Genomic DNA, 12,221 nt, shown 5'->3' on the forward strand with positions numbered 1-12,221 from the left:
TGACATATTTCTTGTAGTGGGGGTCGGCCGGCCTCATAGGACGCGCCCCAAGGGGGGGAATCCTACTCCTACTAGGAGTAGGTTCCCCCCTTTCCTAGTCCAACTAGAAGGGGAAGGAAAGGGAAGAGGGGAAGAAGGAAAGGGAGCTCCTAATGGGCGCTTTAAGAGCCGGTTCTGCATCTTGGCGCCCTCGCAGCTGATATGGGCCGGCCCATCACGAGGCAAACAACTAATCGCTCGCTGGCTCACACCTACCTCCGCAAAAAAAACTACCTCCGCAAAAACGTTCCAGAAAAGAAGCTTTACTTGGAATCGAACCCCCGCGTTGTATTCCTCAAGATACCTATCAAACCACTACACTATGTACACATAGGTGATTCTCTTTATAAGAATACCTGCAGCCACGCTATTTGTGTACTTTGGAATTTCTTGATAATATTTTGGATAAACGTGGTTTTCTTTTAAAACTGAAAATTCACAGATTTAAAAAAACATGAACCAACAAAGAAACAATGGTCTACTAAAAAAAGTTCACGAATTAGAAAAATGTTCACATGTTCAGAAAGTTCATTAACATGGAAAAATTTCACTAATTTGAGAAAAAAATCAAGAATTTAAAAAATTACCTTGAGTTTGAAACAAAATCATTGATTTGAAAAAAGTTCATCGAATTTGAGAAAACGTTCATCGAATTTGAAAAAAGTTCATCCATTCTGAGAAGGGTTCATCGAATTTGACAAAAGTTCATCGACTTCTAAAAATAGTTCATCGATTATGAAAAAAGTCCATCGATTTTTGAGAAAACATTCATCGAATTTGAAGAAAGTTCATCAATTCTGAAAAAAGATCATTGAATTTGAGAAAGCGTTCCTCAAAATTGAAAAAAGTTCATCGACTCTGAAAAAAAGTTCATCGGATTTGAAAAAAAGTTCGTCGATTCTAAAAAAAAGTTCATCAAATTTGAAAAAAGTTCTCCATATTAGAAAATGTTCATTGTTTTTTAAAGTCCATCAAATTTGAAGCAAAAGTTCGTCATTTTTTAAAAGTTCACAGTTCCGAAAAAGTTCATCGAATTTGAAAAAAAAATCATGGATTTTGAAAGAAAGTTCATCGGATCTACAAAAAGTTCATTGATTTTTAAAACAGTTCACGAATTCAAAAAAAGTTAAGCAATTCCAAAAACAATTCATCAAATTTGAAAAAATGTTCATTAGATTGCAAAAAGTTCGGCAGTTTTGAAAAATGTTCACAAATTCAAAAAAAGTTCATCCAATTTGAAAAATGTTCGTCAGATTTGCAAAAAAATTATTGATTTTCAAAAAAGTTCATGAATTCAAAAATGGTTCAAAACAAATGCTTGATAAACCTAAAAAGTTTCACGAAGTAGAAAAAAAATAAAAAGAGAAAAATAGAAGAAAAACCGGCCAAAAAGAAAGAAAACACAAAACAGGTTCACATTCTTTATTTGAGGAATTATAAAAGACCCTCCCAACCACAAAGGGACGTTGTCCCTGTTGGTTACAGCGCTCGTATGGAGACCGTGCGGTGAAGGGTTCGAAACTCCTGTACGCACCTTTTTTGAAAGATTTAAGAGAAGAAGGGAAAAAAGAGTAAGACGGGCCGGCCCACTGTGGGATGGGGGGGTGCGCCCCATTGCACAAACAGCTGTTACGGGCGCAAAGGGCGCCGTTTAGGAAATGCCAGAAGGAAAGGGGGGCCGACCCCCCTCCCAATTTGGATTGGGCTTGGGGGGTGCGCCCCTCCTCTTGGCCGCCTCTTCCTCTCTTCCACTAAAACCCATGAAGGCCCATTAACCCCCCTGGGGGTTCTGGTAACCCCCGGTACTCCGAAAAATGCCCGAACCTATTCAAAACCTTTCAGGTTTCCAAACATAACGTTTCAATATATCAATCTTCGTGTCTCGACCATTTCGAGACTCCTTGTCATATCCGTGATCACATCCAGGACTCCGAACAACCTTCCATACATCAAATCACATAACTCACAATACATATCGTCATCGAACGTTAAACATGCGGACCCTACGGGTTCCAAAACTATGTAGACATGACCGAGACTCATCTCCGGACAATAACCAATAGCGGAACCTGGATGCTCATATTGGTTCCTATATATTCTATGAAGATTTTTATCGATCAACAACCAATAGCAGAACCTGGATGCTCATATTGGCTCCCACATATTCTACGAAGATCTTTATCGGTCAAACCGCATAGCGATATACGGTGTTCCTTTTGTCATATGTATGTTACTTGCCCGAGATTCGATTGTAGGTATCATCATACCTAATTCAATCTCATCAACGGCAAGTCTCTTTACTCGTTCCGTAATGCATCATCTCGTAACTAACTCATTAGTCACATTGCTTGCAAGGCTCGTAGTGACATGTATTACCGAGAGGGCCCAGAGATAATTCTCCGACAATCGGAGTGACAAATCCTAATTAATCTCGATATATGCCAACTCAAAAAACACCATCGGAGACACCTGTAGAGCATCTTTATAATCATCCAGTTACGTTGTGACGTTTGATAGCACACTAAGTGTTCCTTCGGTATTCGAGAGTTGCATAATCTCATAGTCATAGGAACATGTATAAGTTATGGAGAAAGCAATAGCAATAAACTAAACGATCATAGTGCTAAGCTAACGGATGGGTTTTGTCCATCACATCATTCTCCTAATGATGTGATCCCGTTCATCAAATGACAACACATGTCTATGGCAAGGAAACTTAACCATCTTTGATTAACGAGCTAGTCTAGTAGAGGCATACTAGGGACACTCTGTTTGTCTATGTATTCACACATGTACTAAGTTTTCGATTAATACAATTGTAGCATGAATAATAAACATTTATAATTATATAAGGAAATATAAATAAAAACTCTATTATTGCCTCTAGGGCATATTTCCTTCATTGTGTACACAAAAGAAATTTCCTTTGCATTTGAACAGAAATTGCACATGGTCGGATAAATGCTCCCCCCCTAAAAAGTTTAGAAACCGAGGGGGTGCAAAAGTGAACATGGATGCACAAAGTGAGTTTCACTTTTGCAACAAACTCGGGACATATGAGATTGCTCAAAAATAAGGCATGAACTTACCATAGCCAACTCAAAATGCTGACAAGTGATGTGTGTGTGTGTGTGTGCGTGTGCGCGCGCGCTTGTGTGTGTGACTGTCATAACATCAATAACATGATATATGAGACAAATAGAAAATCATGGCAACATACAGACAACCAATACGCAAAAACGTAACATCACAAACATATAACATAGTATCATACATAAACATAAGGTAGCCAAGACAAACAATTTAAATACTATATAGCTTTAAGAAGTTTTAACTATCAACAAGCTCGAAAAGATCAAACGAAGAACGAGAATTTGACGAATAACCCATATATAACCCAAAGTCCAACCTAATAGAGCAATATTCTCCCCTTTTGTCATCAAAGACACCAAAAGGAGAAGACGCGAATGGGACTATAGTCTAGTTGTTGCGGTGATCTTAGTACTGTTGGGGAACGTAGCATGCAATTTCAAAAAATTCCTACGCTCATGCAAGATCTATCTAGGAGATGCATAGCAACGAGAGGGGGAGAGTGTGTCCACGTACCCTCGTAGAACGAAAGCGAAAGCGTTTGACAGTGCGGTTGATGTGGCCGAACTTCTTCTCGTTCCGACCGATCAAGCACCGAACGTACGACACCTCCGAGTTCTGCACACGTTCAGCTCGATGACGTCCCTCGAACTCTTGATCCAGCAAAGTGTCGAGGGACAGTTCCGTCAGCACGACGATGGTGACGGTGATGCTAAAGTGGTCCGCGTAGGGCTTCGCCTAAGCACTACGTGAATATGACCGGAGGCGTAAACTGTGGAGGTGGGCGCCGCAGACGACTAACAATATTTTTTGTGTGTTCTAGCGGTGCCACACACACACACACAGGAGGAATCCTACTTGGGGTCCTCCCAATTCGGCCTCCCCCTTTCCTATTCGGAGTAGGAAGGGAAGAGGGGGAAGGGGGAATCCTATTCCCTTTTTTCTTTCCTTCTTCCCATTTCTTTCTCCAATTTGTCCAGCCCATATGGGGCGGCGCATCAGCCCCTTTGTGGCTGGTGTGTTTCCCCTCTTGGCCCATTAGGCCCATATAGCATGTCGGGGGTTGCCCGAAACCCCTCCCGGTGACCCGATATGTACCCGGTACCCCCAGAACACTTCCGGTGTTCGAATACTATCGTCATATATATGAATCTTTACCTCTCGACCATTTCAAGACTCCGCGTCATGTCCATGATCTCATCCGAGACACCAAAAAACATTCGGTCACCAAATCACATAACTCATATAATACAAAATCGTCATCGAACGTTAAGCGTGCGGACCCTACGGGTTCGAGAACTATGTAGAAATGACCGAGACACCTCTCCGGTCAATAAACAACAGTGGAACCTGGGTGCTCATATTGGTTCCTACATATTCTACGAAGATCTTTATCGGTCAAACCGTAATGGCAACATACGTTATTCCCTTTGTCATCGGTATATTACTTGCCCGAGATTCAACCGTCGGTATCTTCATACCTAGTTCAATCTCGTTACTGGCAAGTATCTTTACTCGTTCTGTAATGCATCATCCTGCAACTAACTCATTAGTCACATTGCTTGCAAGGCTTATTATGATGTGCATTACCGAGAGGGCCCAGAGATACCTCTCCGATACTCTGAGTGACAAATCCTAATCTCGATCTATGCCAACCCAACAAACACCTTCGGGGATACCTGTAGAGCATCTTTATAATCACCCAGTTACGTTGTTAAGTTTGATAGCACACAAGGTATTCCTACGGTATCTGGGAGTTGCATAATCTCATAGTCAAAGGAATATGTATATGTCATGAAGAAAGCAATGGCAATAAAACTTAACGATCATTATGCTAAGCTAACGGATGGGTCTTGTCCATCACATCATTCTCCTAATAATGTGATCCCGTTCATCAAATGACAACACATGTCTATGGTTAGGAAACTTAACCATCTTTGATTAACGAGCTAGTCTAGTAGAGGCTTACTAGGGACACAGTGTTTTGTCTATGTATCCACACATGTATCAAGTTTCCGGTTAATACAATTCTAGCATGAATAATAAACATTTATCATGATATAAGGAAATATAAAATAACAACTTTATTATTGTCTCTAGGGCATATTTCCTTCAAGTAGCACCCCAGGTCCTAGGTTTGACTCTCAGTGGGAGCGGATTTAAACAGATCTAGGAAAAAATTCCTGGGATAAATGATTGTAGGGTTGTAGCTCTATAACAAATAGTCAAAAAGGGAGAAAATAAGGTGATGCTAGCGTCCAAGAACTAAACCAAATAAATGACTGATGGACATTAATACTTGGAGATCAAAAGATCTTGAATATGGCAGTGAAATCCACAAGAGAAACCAACCCTCAAAAGAGCATATAAGGCTTGGCACCATGAAGATAAACTTGGGCCCAAAGATCTTAAGCTCCCTTGAATCACATAGATCATCGTAATATGACTACATACAAGATTTATCTCAATAGTTGCATCATCTAGGGGTATGTGAGCTCTTTAATTCAGTGTCATTCCCTCTATTACCATGCATACATCTAAACAAGACAATAAAGGTAAGTACATGTGTGTGAGCAAGATTTCATTTCAAGTTTCAATATTGAGTTGAAGCCTTAAATTGTAAAACCTAGCTTCATCTAGAGGCTTGGTAAGCATGTCCGCTAACTACCTATCTGTGCTTATCTGACTTATAACAATATCTCCTTTTAAGCACATGATTTCTAAGGAAGTGGTGATGGACATCTATATATGTTTGGTTTAGGAGTGTTGGACGGGATTGTGGGAAATAGCTATGGCACTTTTGTTATCACACAAAAGAGGCACATGATCAACACAAGTATCGAAATCTCGCAAAGTCTACCTCACCCACAACAATTGAGTGCAACGTTACTTGCGACGATATACTCGTCCTCGGCAATGGAGGTGGAAATAGAGTTTTGTTTCTTGGAATACCAACTAAGTAAAGATCTCCCTAGTAATTGGCAGGTTCCGGATGTGGAGTTACTATCGACCTTGTCGCACTCATAATCCAAATCCGAATGTCCAACAAGATCAAACGTAGCATCATTAGGATACGACAACCATAGTTTGGGATATGAACAAGATATCCAAGGATTCTCTTAACAACCACTTCACGGTTGTCCTCGGGAGCGGATTGGATCTTGCACACATGCACACACTTAACATGATATCCGGTCTAGATGCACCAAGGTAAAGCGAGGATCCAATCATAGAACGATATATCTCTTTGATCCACATCTTTACCTCCTACATCCACGTTGAGGTGTCCATTTGCAGGCTTCTTGGCCTTTTGGTGGTATCTATCTTGTATTTTTTGAGAATGTCGGTGGTGTACTTGGTTTGAGAGATGAAGGTTCCTTACTTGAGTTGATTGACCTCAAAACCAAGTAAGAACTTTAACTCTCCCATCATGGGAATCTCTAACTACTTGGTTTGAGAGATGATGCTCTTTTAGGAGTTTGGCTGGAGATGCTCTGTACAAGCGTTTTTTTCTTCTTCTGCGTGTTCACCTTGCATGGAGTACGTCGGGTTTCGTCCCTTCTTTGGTGCGACACTTGCACCCTACTAGACAGGCCTAGTATGCTTGTTTCCCCCCTTTTTTACGTACCTATTTCGCATTTCCTTTGTTTCCCTTTTTAGATTTTCTACTATTTTCCCTTTTGTTTCTTATTTTGATTATTTACTTATTATTCCCGTTCACTTGTTTCTTTTATCCTGGTTTTTTTGGTTCATTGTGTATTTCCAAAACATACATAGTACTTTTCTGAACTCTACATTGTATTTTTACATTTCAGCCCATATTTAAAAAAAATCAGCATGCATTTTAGAAAATGTTCACCATGTATTAAAAAAATATTCATCGCGTTCTAAAAGTCCATCGTGTATATCAAAAGCATCAATTGTGTTTCTAAAAGGTACATCATGTTTTTCTTAAATGTTCATTTTTACTAATTTCGTGGACGTTTTTTACTGTGTAAATACTTTTGAAATTAAATGATCAATTTTGCAAAGGTGTGAACAGTTTCCAAAACTTCTTTTATCATGTATTAAAAAAACTATCATGTGTTCAAAAAATGGTCATAATGTTTTCCGATTTTTTTCCTTTTTACAATTTCATGAACATTTTTCTTGTATAAATACTTGAAATAAAACAAATATATTTAAAGCCTGGAAAATTTTAGAAATGACATGGTTTTTTTTAAATTACATGAACACACTCTTTAATTACAAAAGAAACTCATGAACACTTTTTTACAAAAAAAATTAGAGGAACATTTTAGAAAATCGTAATACAGCATAAATATTTTTCTGGAATGCATGAACACTTTTAAGATATGCAAATCTATTTTAAAATTACAACCGATAATTTTGTCTTACCTTGTTGTAGACTGATCTACGAAAATGTTAGAAAGTATGTAAAATTTAAGATTTAACGAAAACGAAGAAACATGAAAAATGCCGCGGCAGACTAGGAGGCAGCAGCGTGCTTCATGAGCGGGCACTTGAGCATCCGTCCGTGTAGGAGACGCGACCATTCCTCGCGCTCCAGGCGAGATATACAGACAGACCTTCCGCGGGCTCGAAGCTTTACTTCCCGCCGAGCCGATGCCCGGTGCGCCTATGATCCTGTCGCCTTCTCGGCGGCTCGTCGCCATTCAAAGCAGGATGACGTCCGGCGGCGCCATTCAACGGGAACCAGTCTTTTCAGTGAGAACCAACATCAACATGGACCGCGTCAAAACTCAAAAGATGACCATCACACGTCCAGACTAAACGACGACCAACTATGGATTGGAGTGACTCGTCGGCAACAGGGAGCTATCTAGCTTAGCTCCCTCTCACCCACCCCGCCCGCGACCTCGTCTAGCATTTTTGGTGGAAGGGGATGTATGGTGGGGCCGTGGCTTCGTTCGCACATATGCCAATCCCAGCAAACGTTTTTGGAAAACGTTATTTCTAAACCGACGTGGCAACAAACCCCCGCTTGAGATTCGTACTTGCATCCAATGGTGGCCGGCTAGTTCGCTGGGCTCAAATAGCATTTCATTTCAGTAAGGAAATTGGAGTAGTTCAGTTTGTGCAAAAGTCAAATCAATTTCCCCTCCACCTTCCCGGTCCACTTCACTCCACACAGCCTCCCGAACCCTAGCCTCGCCGCTGGAATGAGCCGGCTTTCGCCGGCGCCCGCGCTGGACGGTGGCGTCGTCCTCGAAGAGATCCTCCTCCGCCTCCCTCCGAAGCCCTCCTCCCTCCCGCGCGCATCCCTCTTGTGCACGCGCTGGCGCCGCACCCTCGTCGACCCCGGTTTCCACCGCCGCTTCCGCGAGCACCACAGCCGGAATAAGCCACCGCCGCTGCTCGGCTTCTTCGACAAGGAATACCGCGCAGACGAGCCGCCTATCTTCAACCCCACGACTCAAGATGGCAATGGGGCCACGAAACCCGCGTCCCCACGGGTTTTTACCCTATTAGGGGACGGGGATGGGCGACTTTCTATCCCCGCGGGGCTACTTGTGGGTACATTATAAAACCTGACATGTTTCACAGATTTAAACCCGTCGAAATACGTTTTTTTAGCCAAACCCGAAACCCAACAAAACCCGTCAAAATACGTTTTTTTTAGTATGCACCGATCCATCTTGACTCAAGTGGCCCAAAGCCACAGCGCCCGAGCAACCAAGCCCCACAGCATCGTGGCCCTGGAGTACAAACCAACCCCTCGCTCAGTCGCTGCAGTGTCGCTCGATCTTCAGGCCTCTCTCCAGCACAACACAACACCTAAACCTAGGTTCCCCAGTTGTCGCATGCTGCTGTAATATGCTTCTATTTTTTTTCAAGTATTGTTGTTTTCATTAATTGCTCGTGGGGACGGGTTTTCTGTGGGTTTAGAAAACCCAACGGGTTTAGGGGACGAGCAAAAATTTAACCCGGCGCACGTTGGTGGGGACAGGGACGGGTTTACGATTTTCTCGTGAGGATGGGTTTGGGTAAGCAAAACCCGATGGGTTTCGGACCCGTTGCCATCTTGACCCACAACTGCGGGCCGGCGGGACCGCATCCCACCCGCGCGCTTCTCCGCGCCATGGAGCCTGGGCGAGGGCTGGGAGTTTCTCGGCGGCCGCCACGGCCTCATCCTCCTCATCTGCCAGGCGCGCCGCGATGCCGTCGTGTGGGATCCCCTCACCGGACACCAGCGCCGCGTCGGGTTTCCACCGGGGTGGAAGTCCGTCCAGAACGCCGCGGTGATGTGCGCCGCCGCCGGCCAAGATGGGCATGTGCACGGTGACTGCCGGTTCACCCCATTTAGATAGGCCTTGGTGCGCAGTGATTCTACCGGCACACGCCATTTTGCATGCCTCTACGAGTCAGAGTCTGGTGTGTGGGGGGGTATTGTTTCAGTAATCAGTAGAGACTGCACATTCGACTTCGACTTGCATTGCGAACCCCAGCATCCTGGTTAAGAATTCATTTTGCTGGCTTATGTCTGGAGGTGCCATCCTGGAGTTTGATTTTCAAAACCAGAGCCTTGCAGTGACCCAGAAGCCAGCAGACGCTCATCCAATTTTACATGGAGCTGCCGACGACTACTGGTCCTTTTACGCGGTACGGACAGAGCATAGTGGCCTGGCCTTGCTGTTTTGTCAGAAACAGATTATGTAAGCAAGATAATCCAATTATGGGAGAGGAAATCTAACTGCGATGATGTTGTTGGATGGGAGCTGCAGAAAACCATTCAACTAGACGGGCTCTTTTCACCAGAACCAGAAATGGGGCAAAATGCGGTGTCGATGCGCAGGGATACGATGAGGACACTAATGCGATTATCCTATCTACCTTTTTCGGCGACTACATGCTCCAGCTTGAGTCCATGCAGTTCACAAGTCTTTTTAAAACACAAAGAAATTTCATGTCTAGCAGGACCTATTATCCCTACAGAAATTTCTACATTACAGGTAATTTTTTGTCCCTGTATTTGTATTGGTATTTCAGCATGAGAACCACTGTTTTTGAGTCTAGTCGTCGACACTGCCAGGGTTGACTCAAACCCCTCGACTAGTCGAGACTAGTTGCGACTAGTCGATTGGCCAGGCTCGACTCGTCATGAGTCGCTGCCCCAGAACGACTCGTCGACTCGAAAACCTTGATGAGAACAATTGCGCTACAACCATATTGTCAAAACATTTTATATCGAAAGTGTTATTTGATTTCCACATGTGGAGTGCTATGTATCTTGATATTAATTGTAAATTCATAATAGCTATTGGCATCTATATTATCCTACATTGGAAAAACATTACTAGTTTCATTGAACCCGAATAGTAGTGAGTATTGCCATTTGCCACTTAAGTTTCTCAAATTGAGCTTATTTTACCCATTTGGTATTAATGAAGGGAATCCTCTCCAGAATAGTAATTCTATTTGAATACATTTCCTCTGGACAGCTAAACAGTCCTAACATGTAATTCATTACTAGGTAAATGATAATTGTGGCTCTACCTTGTGCCTAGCAGTAGATGCTGTTTCATTTCCCTATTCCTACCTTTGTCATAAATGGTAGTTTTTTGCCTTCTCATCATTTTAGCTCTTCCACGAATTTTCTTCGGTTTATTGGATTCCTTTTACCTGCAGATAGCAGAGTTGGTGGTCAAGACGGTGGAGCTGAAATGTCAATGTATTAGATGATTATTGTACCATTAGGCATGCGAATGTGCTATGTTTGTTGAACAGGTTATGTTGATTTTATTGTTTTAATAATATCAACATTCGTAAATATGGACGATTCAAATGTTTTATATAGTATTGGAGCTGAACTAGTAGTAATCATTATCAGATATCAGTTGATGATGCTGTCTTTGGACTGTTAAACATGTACGTCAAGTTGTATAGTTAGGATTAGATTGAGTTTGTTGTGCGGGTCATTCTTATCTAATCCCAGCACACGTTGTAATCCTAACTACCTGTATCTATCCTGTACCATGTACGTGAATATAAATAGAGAAGAGGCTGGAGGTAATCACCACGGCAAAACAATTTGCTTAACTTGGTATACAGAGCCAAAGATCCAATCTCCCTTCTTCCACCATGACGGGCACCACCCCTGCTTCCCCCTCCGGCACCGCTGGCGCCCTCACCACCCTCAACGCCGGCACCCTGTCCGTCGGCTCCTCCACTTCCGCTCCGATCTCAGTCACCTCGCTCGGTAGCCTGATCACTCTGCGCCTTACACGCGAGAACTTCCTGCTATGGAAGACCCAAGACGTCCCCGCCCTTGCTGCAAACGGCCTGTTCGGCTATGTTGCCGGCACCAACGCAGCCCCGCCGCACACCATCAAGGAAGGAACTGGTGATGCAGCCATCGATGTGGCCAATCCAGAGTTTCTTCGCTGGTACCAGCAGGACCAGCTTGTCATGATCGCCCTCCTCGGGTCCATGACCGAGGACATCCTCGGCCAGATGACCCAGCTGACGACCTCCGCCGCCGTTTGGACTGCACTACACGACATGTTCGCTTCGCAGAATCGGGCCCGCATCATGCAGCTCAGGTATCAGCTTTCCAACCTGAAGAAGAAGGACCTCTCTGCCTCCGACTACTACCGCAAGATGAAGGGGTTCGCTGATGCAATGGCTTCCATCGGCAAGCCCCTCACTGACGATGAAGTGCTCGGCTACATGCTCGCCGGGCTGGGCTCCGAGTTCGAGCCCCTCATCGCGTCGATCACGGCGCGGGATGATCCAGTAAGTCTCAACAGTTTCTATGCGTACCTCCTTAGCGCTGAACTTCGCCTAGAGCAGCAGAACTCGTCAGGTGAAATCCATCCTTCCGCCAACACTGCTGCTCGTGGCAATGACCGCGGCGGCAATGGTGCACGCGGTGGACATGGCGGACAAGGCGGCGGACATGGCGGACAAGGCGGCGGACAGGGGCGTGGCCGCGGCAACGGCCACTCCAACTTGAAGTGTCAGGTGTGCAGCAAGTTTGGCCATGACGCCCTTCACTGCCGCAATCGCTTCAACCATGCCTTCCAGTCGGAGGACAACAGGGAGCGTTCCGGCAACTCGGCCAACACTGG

At 43.9% G+C, this 12,221-nt stretch overlaps 1 pseudogene; it reads left to right on the top strand.

The window, feature by feature from the left end:
• Positions 1-11,790: 11,790 nt before the first annotated feature.
• LOC125526155 (small nucleolar RNA Z247) lies at positions 11,791-11,929 on the top strand (annotated as a pseudogene).
• The last annotated feature ends 292 nt before the right edge of the window (positions 11,930-12,221 follow it).

The sequence above is a fragment of the Triticum urartu genome, chromosome 5A (genome assembly GCF_056163025.1).
Source record: "Triticum urartu cultivar PI428250 chromosome 5A, HENAU_Tu73, whole genome shotgun sequence".
In the NCBI taxonomy this organism is placed as follows: Eukaryota; Viridiplantae; Streptophyta; class Magnoliopsida; order Poales; family Poaceae; genus Triticum; species Triticum urartu.